General features: G+C 40.8%; 1 protein-coding gene and 1 non-coding gene across 2 annotated transcripts in view; one reads left to right on the forward strand and one right to left on the reverse strand.

Moving 5' to 3' along the window:
• tyr (tyrosinase) overlaps positions 1 to 12,160 on the reverse strand; it is a 47,165-nt gene that overhangs the window by 32,238 nt on the left and 2,767 nt on the right. The window lies entirely within an intron of this gene.
• LOC116974751 lies at positions 7,611 to 7,802 on the forward strand. The gene has a single exon (XR_004412422.1). It is a non-coding gene; the product is annotated as a U2 spliceosomal RNA (small nuclear RNA).

Here is a 12,160-nt window from a genome sequence, read left to right on the forward strand (position 1 = left end):
TCTTATTCTTCTAAAGGAAAATACTTGATACTCGACTCTAATGGATACTTAGATACAAGGGAATGCAGATGCTGGTTTACAAAAATAAGAATGCAAATTGTTGGAGTAACTCAGCAGCATCTCTGGAGGACATGGATAGCGGATTTTTCAGATACTTGCTAATAAGAGCAAGGAACAGGCTACATAGCTAATGTATATTCTTAGTGAAACATCAAGAAATCATCTATTTTTTACAGTATGCATATATGCACCATAGATGAACAATTTCGATGGCATCCGTTATCCATTGCATTTCTGCTCATGGGGTTTTGTGCTTGTGATCTACAATGTGGCCTTACTGAGAGCAAGATCCCAGAGTGCTATGTAGAAGTCCCAGGTGAAAACCGTGGTAATCATTTGTTACCAATGATGAGAGAGGAATTGAGGAACCGAGCAAAGGATAAGTGAGGAATTGACACCAGAAATGATCCAGAAAGATTAGCCAGAACAATAATTCTATATTTACACTTAAAATTAAAAGATCTCAAGAGAATTACGTATTTGATAGATTCAGGGGTGCAATGAATGACAATGATTAAGTTTCAGAAAATGTCATATTTCCAGGATATTATTTATAAATCATCAAATAGTACCTGAAAGAATTGCTTTTTTTCTATGACTTGCTAGAAAATGTGAGTGTGCCTTCATAACACCATAACCTATTTATGACTGACAGCAAGGCTATCAATTTTCAGTGTTATTTTCCAAAGCATTTTCACTCATGAATGCATTCAGCAAATTGTGGTCAATAGCAGTGACCCATGTGTTTGCCACAGAAGTTCAATGTGGCATTGATAGATGTGGGGATTTGATCCTCCTGATTCAAGGGCCTGACAAAGGAGCATCTCGAACTAGCAAACAATTTTATAGAATTGTCCACTAACTTACAAAAATCATAAAGGCAAACCTTTACACATAAATTATTCTGAATTATTTTTAGTCTGTTTTCTTAGTTAGCAGTATTTGTTTTGTATACTTGTCTTCTGCCTCATTATAAAAGTAACCAAAACGACATAAACTACTATTTTGAGTGATTTTAATTGTTGGTCTTTCAAAATTGGATTTTCCATTTGATTGTAACATTTTGGACCTGAAATTACAAGTTTAGAACAATATTTAAGGTTCAGAAAGAGTTATTGTTTCCTGACTTTTTATTATGATGTTATTTTAACTCATGCAACCTAGATAATTAGTTTCAACCTCAAGATTACAAACAGCTTCAGATATTTTTGATATGAGAAATCTGGAAATCTAGATGAAACTGTAACATTCAAATTATTTAAATATATCCACTCCTGTGCTCGCCTCCTAAGGTTCAAAAAACCACTGCAAATATTTTATGGCTTCTACTATATTTTTCAAAATGTTACATCTGAAAAATATACTTACCTGTTTAAATGGATATCATGATGATTTTTTTTTTCAATGTCACAATATTCATAGGTATGGATAAACAAATGCTTCCATTGACATCTTTATGAATGAAACAGTAAAGGCCAATGAGTGCGGAGAAGATTTATTGCCAAGACTTGAGGGCCTGAGTTACACTATATAGAAAGGTTGGGCAGGCTAGGACTTTATTCGTTGGAGCGCAGGAGGCTGAGGGGTGATCTTATGGAGGTGTATAAAATTATGAGGGGAATAGATGGGCTGAATGCACAGTTTTTTACGTAGGATAGGGGAATCAAGAAACAAAAGACATAGGTTTAAGATAAGAGGGGCAAGATTTAATAGGAACCTGAAGGGCAATTTTTTCACTCAGAGGGTGATGGATATATGGAATGAGCTGCCAGAGGTGGTTGAGGCAAGTGCTATAACAGCAATTAAAAGGCACTTGGACTGGTACGTGGATAGGAAACGTTAAAAGGGATATGGGCCAAATGAGGTCAAATAGGACAAGCTTAGATAGGGTTTCTTGATTGGCATAGACAGGGTGGGCTGAAGGGCATGTTTCTGTGCTGTATGACTCTAAAGGACAACTGAAAAGCCTAGACAGTTGGCAGTTCTCTTTACCATGCAGATCAATGAAACTTGGACAACTCTCTTGTTTCATATTTAGATGTATGGACTTCTGAACTTGAACTGACCTACATTCATGGAATTATAAAGCCACCATTAAATAAATTGGTATACCTAAATGTGGTAGAACTCTAAATTGATCTCAATTCAATCTTTACTTATGGTCAATACAAATCATTCAGTTTTTCATTACAACTAAGCAGGGATGAACGCATTTTACTTGTCAAAGTTCACACTGGTAATTTTCTAGGCCACGTGAAAGCACACCGGAAGTCAAAACTGTTCAATGATTGCAGAAAATGCACTTAATAAAAACATAGAAACATAGAAAATAAGTGCAGGAGTAGGCCATTCGGCCCTTCGAGCCTGCACCGCCATTCAATATGATCATGGCTGATCATCCAACTCAGTATCCTGTACCTGCCTTCTCTCCATACCCCCTGATCCCTTTAGCCACAAGGGCCACATCTAACTCCCTCTTAAATATAGCCAATGAACTGGCCTTAACTACCTTCTGTGGCAGAGAATTCCACAGATTCACCACTCTCTGTGTAAAAAATGATTTTCTCATCTCGGTCCTAAAAGACTAATCCTTAAAAGACAGCTTGAAACCAGTTTTGTCACATTCTGTAATGCTATCAGCGGAGGCCCCTATGATGTGAGTGGCTAGGATCTCTTAGCACAACTTAAAGACAGCCTTCAATTTTTAAAGGGAAGATGGACTGCAATAGATTTCAGTCTGGGAGACTTCTTGGGTGAGAAGCAAAGTAGGGGAGAAGTCCTTTATTTTCAAGGGCCAAACAGGTTTTTTTTTTTATTTTTTTTTTTTTTTTTTTTTTTTTATTAGAAGTACGGTAAATTACAATAATACACAACACATATATCTTAATACATTTTTTGTACCGCTTCATTTTTTTTTTTTTAAAGCTTTAAGAAAAAGATAGAAGTAAGGAAAGTAAAGAAGGTGCGCAAGAGTTGTGAAGTGCAGAAGAGTGTTGGGAAAAGAAAGCCCCTTAGAAAAGTCTGGAACAGTCTGCAAATACATTGAGAGAAGATAGCTATGTTGATCACTGGCAGGAGTCAAACTCTTAAAAAATGGATAAGTGTAGGAATGAACTGCAGATGCTGGTTTACACCAAAGATAGACAGAAAATGCTGGAGTAACTCAGCGGGACAGGCAGCATCTCTGGAGAGAAGGAATGGGTGACATTTCAGGTTGAGACCCTTCTTCAGACTGAGAGTCAAGGAAGAGGGAGTCTAGAGATATGGAAGGGTAAGGTGTGAAAATGACAGATCAAAGCCAGCGATGATAAGGAAATGTAGAATGATCGTTGTTAGCTGAGTGGAAGGTGTCAAGGAGGCATAAAACCAGAAGGACAGTGAAACTAGTTGGGGAGGGTCAGAGAAAGAGGGAAAGCAAGGGTTACTTGAAGTTAGAGAAATCAATATTCATACCGTTGGGTTGTAAGCTGCCCAATCGAAATATAAGCTGCTCTGGATACGGTACTACAAAAGTCCAATAGCTGTGGGTCCTGGTCGATGAATGAATCATTGATCATCATAACCCACTTTAGACATTACAATGGTGGCCTTATAGAGGTTTATAAAATTATGAGGGACATAAATCAGGTAGACAGCAGATTTTTTTTCTGGGGCTCGAGAGTCAATTGGAGGGAACAGGTTTAAGATGAAAGGAAAAAAAAATAAAGATCTGAGATGAGTTTTTCCACACAGTGGTGAATATTTGGAATGAGCTGTGGAAGTGGTAGCAGATAACATTACAATATTTAGAAGGTACAGGTACTTGGATATCAAAGGAATAGAGAAACAGAGGGATACAAGCCTAATGCAGCCAAATGGGATAAGCATATTTTGAAATCAGGATCAGCATGGATCAAGTGAGCCTATTTCTGTGCTGTACCTGTCTATGATTGTATGAAATGCAAGCCTAACTTTGCCAGTTCCTTTCAACTAGTGCCAGCCATTCATCAAATTAAATTGCTTGGATATGGTCTTGTTCACAAAACTGCATGGTTTCTGCTGGCTGGACACTAAAAGAAAGGTAATGAGATGAGAGCATAAATGTTGTGTCCACTCAGCATTCAGATAAAATGTGCAAAGGTTAATCAAGCATTGCAGTTCCACCACCTGCTTTATAATATCATCCAAAGCACAATATAAATTATAAAGCGAGTCCAATTCATCTGTTAGTTCATGGTGTGCGATTTACTATGGACGCAGAGTTGCAAGTTTTTCCCTCAGGTCCTCTCCTGCTCTTTAAAAAAAAAAAAACCTTTGCGTGCTCTTCTCAACATTTCCCCACTATTTACTTCTGCATCAACGGCATTGACCAAAATCATCTATTCACTTTCACTCACTTGGCTGAGGAACCAGCTGCGGAACCTTTCTCACCTCTAGCTCTTCACCCTCCCCCCACCCTCTACTTTCAGTCTGAAGAAGGGTCCCGACCCGAAATGTCACCCATCGTTTTTCTCCAGAGATGCTGCCTCACCAGCTGATTTACTGCAGCAATTCTAGTCCATCTTTGCTGGGGATAAATTGGCTGTGATGTTTCCACTATTATAACAGTGACCATACTTCCTTCATAAAATCAGCATGTTGTTTTGATTGCCCAATATTTAGTTACATTATAATAGGAGTGCAGACAATAATATTGGGACATAAGGAACTGCAGATGCTGATTTCCAGAAAAGGTACAACGTGCTGGCGTAACTCTGGGTCGGGCAGCATATCTGCAAGACATGGGTAGCGACATTTAGGTCAGGACCTTTCTTCGGATTGATTGTAGAAGAGGGTAGAAAACTGGAGGTGTGGGTGGGACAAAGCCTGGCGAGTGATAGGTGGATACAGGTGAGGGGAGGGGTTCGATTGGCAGATGGGTGGACAAAGGCCAGAAATGAAACGAAAAAGACATGGAGTGAAGAAGAGTGAAATGTAAATCCAGAAGAAGAGATCTAGGTGGACGGGGAGAGGAAAGGGGGGGGGGGGGGGGAATAGTGGGAGAAATGCATGTACATCAAGGTGGGACAGTAGTATTGACTGCCTTCTGCAAGTACAAAAGACTGATCATCTTGTATGTTATTACACGTATACTATAAACCAGCATACCACCCACCTTGATAAGAATACACGAATGAACAGAACAGATCAAAGTGAAGGTAGACACAAAACGCTGGAGTAATTCAGCAGGACAGGCAGCATCTCTGAAGAGGAGGAATGGGTGGCGTTTCGGGTCGAGACCCTTCAGTTTGAAGAAAATGTTACTCCAGCATTTTGTGTCCACCTTCGATTTAAACCGGCATCTGTGGTTCTTTCCTACATATCAAAGTTAAGATTGACTATCACTTCCACCACACTTACGATGCAACTGTCTCCTGATTTCATGCGCTACACTACATTAGAATATAATTACTTTTCTTCTGAAAGGCAGGAGAGATATTTCTCACTATCTAAAACTCAGCACAAGGAATGTGAAATCAAAGACGCCTACTGAGCCATCGATCATTCTTAGTATCTTGTGAAGCCACTGCTTGCTATGGAATCTTATGCCAGTGGTACTCATAAGATCATATGATCATAAGTGATAGGATTAGAATTAGGCCATTCGGCCCATCAAGTTTACTCCGCCATTCAATCATGGCTGATCTATATCTCCCTGCTAACCCCATTCTCCAGCCTTCACACCATAATTCAGTTCCCTCTCCCCATTCTCCACTCATTCAGCTAAACTCTCCCCTCCAAATATATTAAAAGATACACTTCAAATATATCCCAGACTCTGGAAGGTGATTGCTGTTTGTGTGCAGCCCATCTCATTGTACTGGGGTGCCTTCCACAAAAGTCAGCTAGCAATTTTGGAAGCAAGTGTCGGAAGGAACTGCAGCTACTGATTTACGAAGATAGACACAAAATACTGGAGTAAATCAACAGGTCAAGCAGCATCTCTTGAGAAAATGAATAAGTGACATTCATGTTGAGACCCTGGAAGCTGGTTGTGTTCATATTGTGTTAAGTGTTTAGACTATGGACAGAACCAATGCTGTTAACCTTGGGGTCTGTTGTGAGCTCCATGGACATGCAGACCATGGTGATGGATCTATCATCATAGTCCTTATGATTTTACTTCGGAGTCACGTGAGTGACTACGTGAAGAACCCGCTCAGTGCGCAGGCGCGGCACCCTCCACAGTGCCTAGGCACTGCCCATCGCTTCCTCCTTAGTGTGGTTAGCTTTGGGGTGACCAGTGGCTGGGCTGGTCATGAAGAGGGGTCACTGGCTGAACAATATCGGGAGTATGCTTGAGGTACAGGATCAGGAAGAGCTGCTGGGTGTGGCCGCTATGTGGCTCCACCACTAGCGAGATGGCTTTTCAGTATCAACTGATGGCCAGCTTACTACCTGTCTTTTTCCAAAAAACCTCTCCAAGACAGGTAGCCATGAGGCGTTGGTTTTATCACGCCTCCCCTAAATTGCATTTACTCAAAGTGCCCGCCATTATTGGGGGATACATTGAGCAGCGCATTTAACCTAAATATTTTAAAATGCATTTGGTACCCTGACGTCGGCTATCATGTCCACCTGCTCATTCCAGAAGGGCAGGGTAGTATGGCAAAACACCTGACCCTACTGTTCAACGGTATACCTCATAACTTCTGAAATGAACTCACAAACCTGCCCTCAATCTATGAAATTAACAGGACTATGAGAACGCCGACCTCACAAGCACAGATCCTGCTACCTGGCACTTACCAAACCAGTCCTAAAAAACTGGACGAAGTGTTCAAACTATTCGGCACAAGAGGGCAGAGTCTGGAATGAGCACCACACTAAACCAGACAGCAGTACCTCTACGTGTCCACCAGGGGCGTCTACCTCATGGTACTGGTGAAAGCTCGGGGCCTGCATGCCAAACCCGTAGCATTTTAGGCCACGGCCCAGAGCAGGCCCCAGGGGAAAATGCGCCACCCCCTAACAAACATCGTCCCTACAAGAACGAGGAACCAGAAACCGAAGAAAACAACAATGAAGACAGATAAGTATGGTTCCTACCATCACATAAAGGTTAAGGGTTGTACTAACAAGGGGTGGATGAATCACGCCTGGTTAGGAAGCTATCACTCTTGGTAGTTATATACCAAAAAATAAATACAAGGGGAATATAATTAATACCTTGCCACCAATTCAGCAAGCACCCCAAGTGGTCTACCCTCCCACGATGGTGAATCTCGCACCATCGTTGATAAACCACTTGAGTATTTCACCAGGTATACCCATTCATGGGATTTGTAACTACTACCATGGATCCAAGGATACTTTATGGTAGACATCGACCTTGAAGATGCACACTATTCAGTACCTTCTCATATAAGTTTCGGATATACCGCAATTACCTGGATGGAGTAACCATGATGAGCGTTGCGGCATTTAAGTCAAAGTTATCCAGAATCAACTATCCCTGACACTTAGAAACATTCCGTCATGGCATGTCTATATATTAACGACAAACTATCCTTGGATACAGCTTTAGCTGCATCGCTTCTCGGCCTTTTGGCTAAGATCAAGTGTAGTATTTGTTCTTATCAGTTTAATAATCTGATACGTCCCTTATCTAGGGACCATATATTAAATTGAATTTTGGAACAGGGAGATGGAATAGGGGCTTGCTCCGTCCACTCCACGCATCGACCCAGTATTGCAGTGCCTCTGGGAACGGTGCACAAAATATATATCCAGATATTTACGTTGACCATCCACAATGTTGTTATCCGGTATTCATTAAGACTATCAGTCATGGTGCATTAACCACCAATCAACTACGTGGCAAAGTAATTGGGATATAGCAGCATTACCAGCTACTGAACTTTGTACCTTTCCTATGAGCTGAGATACTAGTGTTCAAAACTATCTCCATACCTGTAATATGGGGACAAATGGATTAATCTGTAGTGTTATCATGGAATTTATCGGCAGGAAGGATTATAACCATATAACCATATAACAATTACAGCATGGAAACAGGCCATCTCGACCCCTCTAGTCCGTGCCGAACACATAATCTCCCCTAGTCCCATATACCTGCGCTCAGACCATAACCCTCCATTCCTTTCCCATCCATATAACTATCCAATTTATTTTTAAATGATAAAAACGAACCTGCCTTCACCACCTTCACTGGAAGCTCATTCCACACAGCTACCACTCTCTGAGTAAAGAAGTTCCCCCTCATGTTACCCCTAAACTTCAGTCCCTTAATTCTCAAGTCATGGTTGTACACTTCCACCTGTTTTGAGTAACATCTTATGTGTCCTGATGTGTTACTGAGCTTGTAATACTTAATGCCAATATGAATTGACTTAAACATGTTATATATTAATTTACTTAATTCTAGTGAAGCATTTGCTCAGTAATCCACCAAATTTGCATGTTCGTTTATAAGATAACAACATCAGTGGTGGCATATACCAAACCACTTGGGCGGAGAACATCGATATTAGGTGACAATTTATTAACAATTGGAAACCGTATGTCGTCAAACATGTTTGACCATCAGTAACTAGCCTAACAGGTGAGCTAAATACTGTAAACATACATTTAAACCAAAAATATTTGCTGAAATCACTAAGCAATATGGACACCAGATATCGATTCCTTATATCCAATTAAATCACCACGTACTAACTTACGTCACATGAAACCAATCTCAAGGCAGCGGCAATGGAGACATTCCCGCGTATTGAGGGGTGGGGGGAACCTAATCTCTATGTTTTCCTTTCCTTCTACCTCTTCAATAGGTACTACGGCTTCATCAGTCGGGTACTACGCAAATTACAGTGGACCAAGTCCACAAGCATGGTTCCCAGTGATCCTCGACATGGTCATTAAAAGAATTGCAGAATTGGGAAGACCATTGCTGTGCTTGGATCAGCAGCACTATCAACCTGATGACAGTATTCCGTCGCATATCCTAGGGAACATACCTGAGGAGCATCAAGAAATGGTACACTGTTTTCCAAAACAGGAATTACACATTCAACTATAACAAAAAACTGTACTGGAGCTCCTGGCAGGTCTTCACCACAATGAAGGACATGTTCTGTTAGCCTACTCAACTTGGGTACCGCTCACTGGTGATCAGATACAGGAGAGGTATATCAATCCATTCCCCAGAAATAGGTACACCCAAATTGGGATGTCAGTGAAATCCTGACATACCTTAGGGGATGATCACCAGCCAGGTCACTCACCCTGGAACAGCCTACCCTGAAGATGGACATGCTGGTGACCTTACATCAACACAAAGAGCCAGCTCTCCCATCTACTGCGATGGGACAACATGGTTATAACACCAGATAGTGTCACATTCCCATTCAAGGGTTGGCCAAACAGAACAGACCAGGAACATCAGGTCCAGTCATGAAATTCCGGGCATACCCACCTGAACCACGTTTTATGTGTCATGACCCACTTAGAGATCGACACAATAAGGAATACCGAGGGAGAGGAAAAAGCCTTATGGGTCAGCCACAGGAAACCTCATGGTCGGGTGACGAGCTAAACTATCTCTAGTGGCTCAAGCAGGTACTGGAAGTTGCTGGAGTAAATACTAACGTGTATAAAATCTTATTCCACCAGGACAGCTTCCACGTCAGTAACTAAGAGGATGGACGAGCCTATGGACCACATCCTGGCTACTGCAGGGTGGTCTAGGGAGTATATGTTCCAAACTTTTATAACAAACCACTGACAGAACCTGTATCGTTTGCAGAAAAAGAATCTGCAAAAAATATATAATTTAAGCCCGGGGGAGCAATTGGTCTTGTTGTTGTTAATAACACCATTATTGTTTTTACAAACAGATTCATGGTTGATTACGATAACATACTTCCTCCCTCGAATGACTTCGGCAGCGAGTGAAGTATGAACTGTTACACGGTTTGAAATCACAGAGCTTTGAAGTCTTCACGTAGTCACTCACGTGACTCCGAAGTAAAATAGTAAGATTAAACGAGAACTTACCAGTTTGAAGTTTGATCTGTATTTTATGAGGAGTTACGATGAGGGATTACGTGCCCTCCGCTCCCACCCTCATTATATGGATCAAACTAATAAATTGATGTCTCCTTATCTTTACTATGTTTACTTCAAATAACTGTGTCTATCTGTGATTCCACACCGCTGCTTGGAAGTATGCCGCGCCTGCGCACTGAGCGGGTTCTTCACGTAATCCCTCATCGTAACTCCTCATAAAATACAGATCAAACTTCAAACTGGTAAGTTCTCATTTAATCTTACTATTTTAATGGATAGGCAAACAACTGTTATCCTGGTTGAGAATGCATCATCTAATTTCTGAAAGAATATTTTATTTTTCATATAGTTTCTTTTATTTAAGGTATATATTATCTTATGGGAAGAGTTTTGAGAGGACCAAATAAATTCTGCCTTTGAATTTCAGAAAGAGCAGTGCAATTGCTAAGGGGCTTATGCATAGTGATAACAGTTCAAGAGAGATGCACATGCTTTTCCCTATTGAGATCTCAGTATTATTTCCCCTTGTCATTCTGTTAACCAGTGTACCTGTTGGAGACAGATCCATTGTTCAGGGGACGGAGTCATGGGACAGTCATTGTTCCGGTTTTTGTATATAACAATTAAGCAATCCAGTTTTTACATCTTAACAGTATGATGTCAAAGTCAAGAACTGGTACACATACCAGGACTGACACAGTGAATTCTTGCATTATAGGCATGTTAACACAACAAAGCAAATAGATATACAATAAACAATAATACAATAAACTATCAGTTATACTAGGAAAAAAGACCATAATAGTGCAAGCTGAAGGACATAGTGCAACCATTGCACAAAACCCATTGTAGTTTGGTGCTGAGAGAGAATTGTGCTGAAGTTTGTACAGTGTGGTTCTTTGATTTAGATAATTGATAGGCCATTCTTGAGCCTAGAGGTCATGGGTCTCAAGATCCGTACCTTCTTCCCAATGGTAGCAGAGATGAGAGACTTGATTCTAGAGTCAGCTGAGCAGAAGGGCCATGGCTATTGTTAAGATGTTGAGGCTGCACACATTCCTAAATGGTCAAAGGTCTTGATGTCACATAGCTAAAGTGTCCTCATCAGTTTCTGCAGAACTGTGTATGCAGCACAGACCATCACACAAACCAACCTCACTTGCATTGACTCCATTTATACCTCATGCTGCCTTGGCAAGGCCAACAACATAATCAAGGATGAGTCGCACCCTGGCCACTCCCTCTTCTCCCCTTTCCCATCGGGCAAAAGATATTGAGTTGTGAAAATGCACACCTCCAGATTCAGGGACAGTTTCTTCCCAGCTGGTCTAAATCCTGAGAACAATGGGATCACTTTCACGAGAAGGACTGTAGCAGCCCCAAGAGGCAGCTCATCATTGTTTCATTCAAGGGCATTACAGTCAAGCAATAAATGATGGTGTTGCCAATGATGAAATGGATAATAATAAAAAATAATCTGATAATTGCACTGGATTGCGTTTATCTGGCATTTCTGAAGGCAATTCACATGTACATTATCAATCACATTTTGATCCAGTCTATGTTTGGCCACACCAGAATAGCTGAGCACAAGCTTGAATGTCACTGAGGACTTAAGGGGTGTCTTAAAAGACAACAGGCATGAGAACCAGAAATAAACTCCCGAGCTTCATGCTTAGTGTAGCTACCATTGGGAGAACCATAACATTCATGGATTCGCACAAACAGAAATAAAGGACCAGGTAACACAATATTCTGCATGATATAATTGTATTTGTAACACAATATTCCACATGGATTGATGTTACTTTCAAATGGACAATTTATCGGATAGCATGCAAAATACATTTTTCCACTATAGCTCAGAACATGAGAGTAATAATAAACAGATTTCTTGGATGCTTGTACAGTTGGAGGAAATTCCAGAGATAAGGAGGAGAGTGGCCCTAGATAGATTTAAAATGTGAAAGTAAATTTAAATTTCAAGCTGTTGAATAACCAGAAGCCAATGTCAACAGAACTGGACATGTGGTAAACCACACTTAAAATTTGT

Source organism: Amblyraja radiata, chromosome 6, assembly GCF_010909765.2.
Source record: "Amblyraja radiata isolate CabotCenter1 chromosome 6, sAmbRad1.1.pri, whole genome shotgun sequence".
Taxonomy (NCBI): Eukaryota; Metazoa; Chordata; class Chondrichthyes; order Rajiformes; family Rajidae; genus Amblyraja; species Amblyraja radiata.